Genomic DNA, 8,302 nt, shown 5'->3' on the forward strand with positions numbered 1-8,302 from the left:
TGTGTATATTTTGTAGAGTAGCTAGACTGCTTCTCTAGCATGTCAGCTCCTGATGCGTAAGTGCATTAGGTCCTCATTGTCTTACCCTGTCTCTATAGGGAGAGGCCAGCCGCCTTTTAGAGGAAGCTAATTTCTGCCGCTTGTATCCGCAATCTTGTGCTTTCGGTCACTACCCACAGCTCGTATTGCTTATTTATTTGTTTTATTTTAAGTTATTACAAATTGGACAGACAATTAGACAGAAAGGGAGAAAGAAAAAAAAAGGGGAAGGGGGGACAGTAAGAGAAGACACTGGGACAATCCGTTGGATCACCTGTTAAAAGAAAAAAAAAGAAAACAAACAACAAGAGGATTCAAAAGGTTTATCCATGTAACAATCTGCTAGAGGATGTGGGGAGCCACCCAGAGCATGAAGCAGACACGGAGGAGACCCAGGCCGAGACATTCACAGCCCCCCTAGAGTGCAAAAGCCTAAGGAAGACCACCAGAGAGGCAACCACGACACCTTCCCGGAAAGACCTGAGGAAACCCCCAGACGTGGGGTCACCCAGCAACCACAGTGCAGAAGCCACAGGGAGCTGCGGTGATGAGCCCGCAGGCCCTGCTGGCAGCCAGTCACGCCAGAGTGGACCGAGCCCCGGTCCCAGAGGCCTGAGGTCTGAGGGCACCCTGCCCCCTGGAAGGGGCCCAACCACGGGTGCCAGGCCCCGCCAAGCAGCCGGAGGCAATCACCCGATGAAGGACAATATGCGGCTAAATGTGTCACTTCTGGTCTGACTGGGTTCCTTTTCTCTTTTTCTGGTCCAGTCGAAAACTAAAAGTCCAACATTGTTTTGGCAAAGTTACACACTGAGGCAGTATTTATTTTAGTGACCTCCGACTGACGTCAACAGTTGTCACTGGATGTCACTGCTGTGTTACTGCTGACGTGAATTATAATTTTACGGAATTTCCGTTTGCTGATAGCCTATGTCACGGCTCACTCCATTTGCCGTGAGGAGGAAATAAATGAGGATCCACGCGCAGGCACTCGCTGAGATGCAAAGGTGGTTTATTGAAAAATAAAAGACAAGGTGAAAACGGCAAACGGAACTTAAGACAATCTAAACTGAGAACAACTAAACCACTAAACATGAACACGGACATGATGAAGGGTGAGCTGAGGCATAGACAGCAGGGAGAACACATGGATGAAACACGGTAGATTCACAGACAGACCAGCAACTAGTACACAGGTACACACGATTTAAATATACACAGAAGAACACAGGGAGATTACAAACAGGTGGGGAACACAGCTGGGAGTAATAGACAAGACGAGACAGGGGAAGCAAAACAGAATACCCTGACATCAGACGTGACCCTTCAAAGTAAAACAGGAAACAAAAGACAATTCACAAGACACAGACAAGACACTGAACTAAATCTACACTAAACATGAGACACAAAACCTAAGAACTAATCTCTTAACAAGAATAACTGAAACATAGATTAATAATAATAATCAACAACACACAACAAGAGAATCAGAAAATAATCCATAATTCAAAAATAAACCAAAACATAAGAAACTCAAAATGCTGGGTCAAAATGACCCAGAACCGTGACAGTCTAGCAGTTTTAAATTTCCCTCAATGTCGCCTGCTCTCGCCATTGGAAGACAATTGACTAGGGTTGCCAGTGTCTCTAGCATCACATATCTCAAAACAGAATTACCATTTACAAGCTTTTTTTTTCCTCCTCCGGGTGAGTGTCTTGCTGAATAGGGAAAAACGATTAGACACATGAACGGGTTTGTTGGTGTACTGGCTGCTTCTGTTTAGGACTACGCTTCCTCCTCCTCATCACCCAGTCATCCTGGCTGCTCAGGACAAGCTGCTGGGGAGAGTTAACAGGGCCAATGTTACCTTCGACTACACTGGCTACAGGGGCATGGCTAGGTAAGGATGCAAAGCCGGGTCTCCAGTTCAGTGATCCTGGCCTAAAGAGCTGCAAACATGCTACATTTATTACAAGTAGTGTTATTGCTAAAGAAGACTGAAGAGTAACTAAACATCTGAGTGGGGAAAAACAATTAGACACATGAACATTGGTGGAGATTACAATATGAAATAACACATTGTTTATATGTTTTAAATGAAGCTGGCTATACAGACACTACACAAATACTCCACTGTGTGTTGTAATATACATGCATTTTTTTTTTCTGAATAAAACAGTGATGTTTACAGCGGGAAGAAATGGTAAAAACAGCACTTTCTAAGGACAGCACTAGCAAACACTCTCTGCTGCAAGGGAAAAAAGAAAATGAAAAAACACCCCTTCCCTATTTGTGTTAAATTGTGCCATGTCAACCAATCAAAAAATGATATTGCAACATGTGGCATTTGGTTGTTTGGGAAGAGGGGGAAGTTTTAGGAGTGACGCAAGTGAGAGAAAGTGGGCGAGCGAAAGAAAGAGAGAGAGCAAGTTTTCACATGTGAGAGATTACTGATGTTTAGTATGTTTGGAGGCTATAGTTAGTGTGTAGTGTAGTCATTGTTTTGTGTGTTAGTAATACTAGTAAATGTCACAGTTGCTCCAAAAAAACAACATGTCATAATGAAAAAATAACTCCAATTGAGGTTATGATGACAATAATGATACCAAACAAGGCGAGATAAACAGTTTTTAAAGGTGAAATATAGAAATCAAATCAAAAGTGTCAAAAACAGACGATTATACCTTAGACCCCAGAGGGTAATGCATTCGACAGAGATTCAATAGACACTACTCAAGAAAAAACCCCCCCAAAAAACCCAGATACTGTCATGAACTGAAGGTTCACCCAAGGAATGGACCCAAATGAAGACACCAACACACGTAAAATGACTATTTATAAGAAAGTTTATTTTGGTGACAGAAAATGCTTAGCAGGTTGAGATACAGGATAGCAAGGGCCACAGGGAATTGACGACTGGAGCAGGGAAGGATTACCCTAGCAAACTGGGTCACCGAAGTGGTCACGGTGTGGGAGAGATTTTATAACATACGGAGAGGGAGTTATTGCATGGGTAAAAGGCAACCTGAGAGACATTTGCTGGTGAGTGATTTTCTTACTTTGCAGGTCTGGGTTTGCAAGCTCTGAGGAGGGGAGGTCTGTGGGAATTTCCAGAGAGTCTAAAAGCTCTCCTGCTGATTGCTTGCAGATGAAGTGCAGGTGATGTGCTGGAGGTTCCACCCAAAAAGGCGAGGGCCAGCTGCCACTGGTGGAAAATTCAATTCAATTCAACTTTATTTATATAGCGCCAAATCACAACAAAAGTCGCCTCAAGGCGCTTCATAGGTACAGAGAAAAACCCAACAATCATATGACCCCCTATGAGCAAGCACTTTGGCGACAGTGGGAAGGAAAAACTCCCTTTTAACAGGAAGAAACCTCCGGCAGAACCAGCCTCAGGGATGGGCGGGGCCATCTGCTGTGATTGGTTTAGGTGAGAGAAGGAAGACAGGATGAAAGACATGCTGTGGAAGAGAGACAGAGATTAATAACAGATATGATTCAATGCAGAGAGGTCTATTAACACATAGTGAGCGAGAAAGGTGACTGGAAAGGAAAAACTCAATGCATCATGGGAATCCCCAGCATCCTATTGCAGCATAACTAAGGGAGGATTCTGTCACTGTTCTGGGTCAGTGTTGACCCAGCATTTTGAGTTTCTTATATTTTGGTCTATTTTTGCATTATGGATTATTTTCTGATGTTCTGGTGCTTTGTTTATTATTATTATTATTATCATTATAGATCTGTTTCTGTTATTCTTGGTGAGGTATCAGTTCTTAGGTTTTGGGTTCTCATGTGTATTGCAGTTTCTGTTCAGTGTCTAGTCTGTCTCTGTGTCGTGTCTGCATCTTTGTTTAGTGGTTTCTTGTTTCCTGTCTTATTGTGAAAGTCTTTGTCTTATGTTAGTGTGTGCAGCTTAACTCCCCCGTCTCGTTAGCCCTGATCTCCCCCAGCTGTGTCTCCCTTCTGTTACCCATTCCCTGATTACCACCCTGTGTATATTAGTCCTGTGTTGTCCTCAACCCAGTGTCGCGTCGTACCCTCAGATTATGCCTGTGTGTTTTTTGGGTTCTGTATTCATGGCACTTCATGTTTGGTTTTCATGTCAGCAATAAAGCTGAGGTTTTGATTTACAATTCTGTGTGGGCTTGGATCCTCCTCTCCGCCTGCCCGCACACAGAGCCCTGACAGATTCAGGGTCACCTGGTCCAGCCCTAACTATATGCTTTAGCAAAAAGGAAAGTTTTAAGCCTAATCTTGAAAGTAGAGATAGTGTCTGTCTCCTGAATCCAAACTGGTTCCACAGAAGAGGGGCCTGAAAAATGAATGCTCTCCCTCCCATACTACTTTTAAATACTCTAGGAACAACAACAAAACCTCCCAGACACTCTCAGAGACCACGACAGATACAGTATAAATTAATAATTTCAGACCTATTTGTGATCTTTTATTCCTCGGGAACATATTTGAAAAATAATCTTTACAAGTAACTGAATGAATACTTCTCAACTTACAGTTTTCACAAGTACAAATCAGGGTCCAGATCCAATCACAGCACAGAATTAGTTCTTACAGAAGTCATCAGTTAACTTTCATCTTATTGCTGTTTTTGATACAACACAAATAAAATAAAATGTTGTTTGTGACATTTTATTTCAAAGGCTTCATGATTCAGTTTGTACAACAGGGCAGGTTCTTAATTGACTTTCATTTAAAGAGTAGACTTTGCTATGTTTCAGTTAGCTGTTTAAGATCTGTCATGGTCCTGGGTTGTTGACCCAGGAGTTTTACATTTCTGGACTTTATACTGTTTGAAAATTCTATGTTGATTCTTGGTTTTATAGTTTCATTTACCTTTTGCCAGAGGTCACTGCTCCACTGCCTCGTCTAGCACCCGGTCTTGAACTGCAGCCTGCGCCCAACCTGTCTGAGGGTCTCCGTCTCTGTCACCACCTGCGTTGGCCACCTGCTAAGATGCCCTTCAGAACGGCTCTGTCTCTGCCACTGACCTATAAATGGTTTCCTCTGGATTATTCTGCTCCTTGTTTTCTGTCTGGACTCAGTTCCTCCATCTCCATGCTTATTTGCCTTTCTGTTTCCCAGTCATGTCTCTGTGTGTCTATCTGGTTCCTCTGTTCTCTCCCTCTCTCGGTGTCCCTCGCTACCTCCGCCATTCTCTGTATGTAGTCGGTCTACATACAGAGAAAGTTTTTCGTCTTTCTTGTTTTGTTCTGACTGTCTCTCATCCTATGTGCATCATGCTCAGTTTTGCTTCCCTGTCTCGTCAGTTAGATTATGTCCAGCCGTGTTTCCTGGTGTTTCCTCTCTGCCCTGATTCCCTCTTGTGTATATAATGTCTATGTCTCCTTCTGTTCAGTGTTGCAAGCTCCTTCTAGGTTTGTGTCTTGTCTGCTTAGAATCTTCCTGTAGTAGTGCTTCCAAAAGTCTGCCTAGTTCACTTTACCTGTTTTCTGCATATTTAGTATTAAATAGTGATGATGTGATGAAGCTCTGTGAATGTGTCGAATCTTTCTGTCCGATTGCTTCTCCAAAAGGCAGATTACATGCAGCCCCGTTTAACAGCTCATTAGGAAGTACTGACATCTGCTGGTCTGATGTAGAGCAGCCCTGCTCTGATAATACATGTGGGCTGCATGCCCAATGGATATGTAAAGTTAATGAAATATCAGTTGCAGAATATCCATATGAGGTCCTGTGTAATGTAAACACACACACACACACACACACACACACACACACACACACACACACACACACACACACACACACACACACACACACCTAATTATCCGTTTGCTCTCAGATTGATTTAAGACTTGTGATATTATTGAGCAATAGCATGTGAAAATGCTCCCCAACTGCTGATATTTTTTACTTTTTTGGTGGCTCCATATTGTGCTTAAAATTTTCGTGCAAGCTGGTGATAACCACCTCAGATCCACTTCACGCAAAAAACAAATTCCCACATCTTTTCAACAGCTCGAATCAAATAACGAAGCAGAGATGCCTCATTTATTTTCGATCATGAAGAAATGTTTTCTTGTTCGGGGCAGAGGATCCCCACTGGCACATCATTGTACAAATGTTCCTCATCATCAATGTCCTGAAAAAGGAACACAGGATGATCACATCAACATGACAACACAGTGGTACAAACAGGCTCTATATTTACACAGCTGAACTGTCTTCCCTGTCCGGTGTCCACCCACTGCCCAGGGTGGCAAACGCTACAGAAAATCACTCAGAACAGTCAATGACAACAATAACATTAAAAAAGTAACTATTAACATGTCCAAACCTAAAAATAATATGCATGGTAGAGAGAGGGGAAGGGAGGTCGAGGGAAAAGTTGAGAGGCAGTAAACAGGTGGAAGAAGGGAATGGGGGGATGAGATGAGGTAAAGAAAAATCAAAGTTGATGAGAATGACAAGAAGCCCCCCTGAAGACAAGGCTTCTGACCTCGGTCACATCCGAAGTCTGGTGGAATGAAGGAGGAGAGAGAAGATCACACATTTCAAACAGGGTCATATAATATAGAATTGAAAATAAACTCACCTTTGTTTTTTGCATCATGTCAGCCAACACTGGCCCAGTGAAATCCCTCTTTGCCTTTCCATGAGCCTAGGACTGTGATGGTCAAGGGCCTCGTAGAACCTCTGTGTCAGGGTCTTGCCAACCACACTGCTGAACTTCAGGCACACCTAAAACATGTAAAAGCAAAACATGTTCAGGTTCAGATAAGCTGACTATAGTTTGATCTTTTTATGCATTATCCCAGACTGTATTATTACTCTTTAATGCAATTTTCATGTGTACTACAGAGCTGCTCTGGTGAAATCGGATTTAAAACAAAAAACTTGTGGCCCTAAATTAGCTGGCTAACATTTCCAGTGAATTTATAGCTAACATTAGCTATGAAAGCATCGGGCGATGTTAGCTGGTTAACTTGCTAACTTATCAATAATTAAATTAGTTACTTCACCTATCAGTGGACATGCAACCAATGTAGGTTTGAACTTACCGTTTCGTGACTAAACTTCACCGAAGGTTTCAAATGTGGGCTCCACAACTTGCTCCCCTCAATGCAGGTCACTTGTTGTCTTGATACATGCTTAATCATCCAGGTAAGTAAATCTCCAAAAGTTGATTCTATTCATCTGGACGTAACGATTTGTCGGAGAAACGTTTTGTCACTCATCCAAGTGACTGCACAGAGCTTTCATCAGCAGGTTAAATGAGCGCATGAAATATGAGCTTGCCACCCAAGAGTTTTGAGGCCCTTGTTAACCTGGCCATTCATATCGACAATCGCCTTCACAAGTGGGAGAAAGAGAGAGAGGTAGCCAGTCTCATTACACGCCTCTCTGCAGCTTCTCCCCTCCGGTTACCCCCCAAAAAACCCATCTCCATAGAGACTGTGTTAGCTCCCAAACAGACAAAAAACAAACTAAAAACCAGCAATAAACAACTTAAATATAAAAAAATCACAAAGAAAGAACAATACAGTATCCACATCTGAACCAAAGAGTAAAACAGTGAAATGTGGATTATTAAATATTAGGTCTCTCTCCTCCAAGTCTCTGTTAGTACATGACTTAATAATTGATCAACATATCAATTTACTCTGCCTTACAGAAACCTGGTTACAGCAGGATGATTGTGTTACTTTAAATGAATCAAAACCCCCGAGTCATTCTAACTACCAGAAATCTCGAAGCATAGGCCAAGGGGGGGATGTGGCAGCAATTTTTCACACCAGCCTATTACTCAACCAAAGACCCAGACAGACTTTTAATTCATTTGAAAGCCTGATGCCTCTGGATGTCTGGAGTTTTGATCTCCTCCATACCTGCTTCATGCCCTGGAGGACGGGGCTGTGGCCCCCCCACACCCTCTAGCAGATCATTACATGAAGGAACCTTTTAAAAAAAAAACAAGCGCGTCCATGCTCACAGGTGTACACACGGGTGATCACACCCACAAACTACACCCTTTTTGGCTCCTACCTCAAAGCACACTGTGTTCTGTTGATCTTATGTGCTGCACAATAATGTTTAATATTTAGTATTTACTGTCATATTCCCATATATCATTGTGATGTTGTTTATTCTATTACTCTTGTTCTCTTCTGCTTGTTTTCTTTTTTCTTTCTCAGCAGGTGATCCAGGTGATTGATATATGCATTTTTTTTTCTTTTTTTTTTCTGCCCGTTCTGTTGGTTTTTGTTTTTTGCCCTT

General features: G+C 42.4%; 1 long non-coding RNA gene across 1 annotated transcript; it reads right to left on the minus strand.

Annotated features, from left to right (window-relative positions):
• Positions 1 to 2,053: 2,053 nt before the first annotated feature.
• Positions 2,054 to 5,150, minus strand: LOC113024782 (uncharacterized). Its single transcript, XR_003272707.2, has 3 exons — positions 4,898 to 5,150; positions 3,100 to 3,245; positions 2,054 to 2,985 (listed from the first exon to the last, which is right to left on the minus strand). It is a non-coding gene; the product is annotated as an uncharacterized LOC113024782 (long non-coding RNA).
• Positions 5,151 to 8,302: the final 3,152 nt, after the last annotated feature.

The sequence above is a fragment of the Astatotilapia calliptera genome, chromosome 6 (assembly GCF_964374335.1).
Source record: "Astatotilapia calliptera chromosome 6, fAstCal68.1, whole genome shotgun sequence".
Lineage (NCBI taxonomy): Eukaryota > Metazoa > Chordata > Actinopteri > Cichliformes > Cichlidae > Astatotilapia > Astatotilapia calliptera.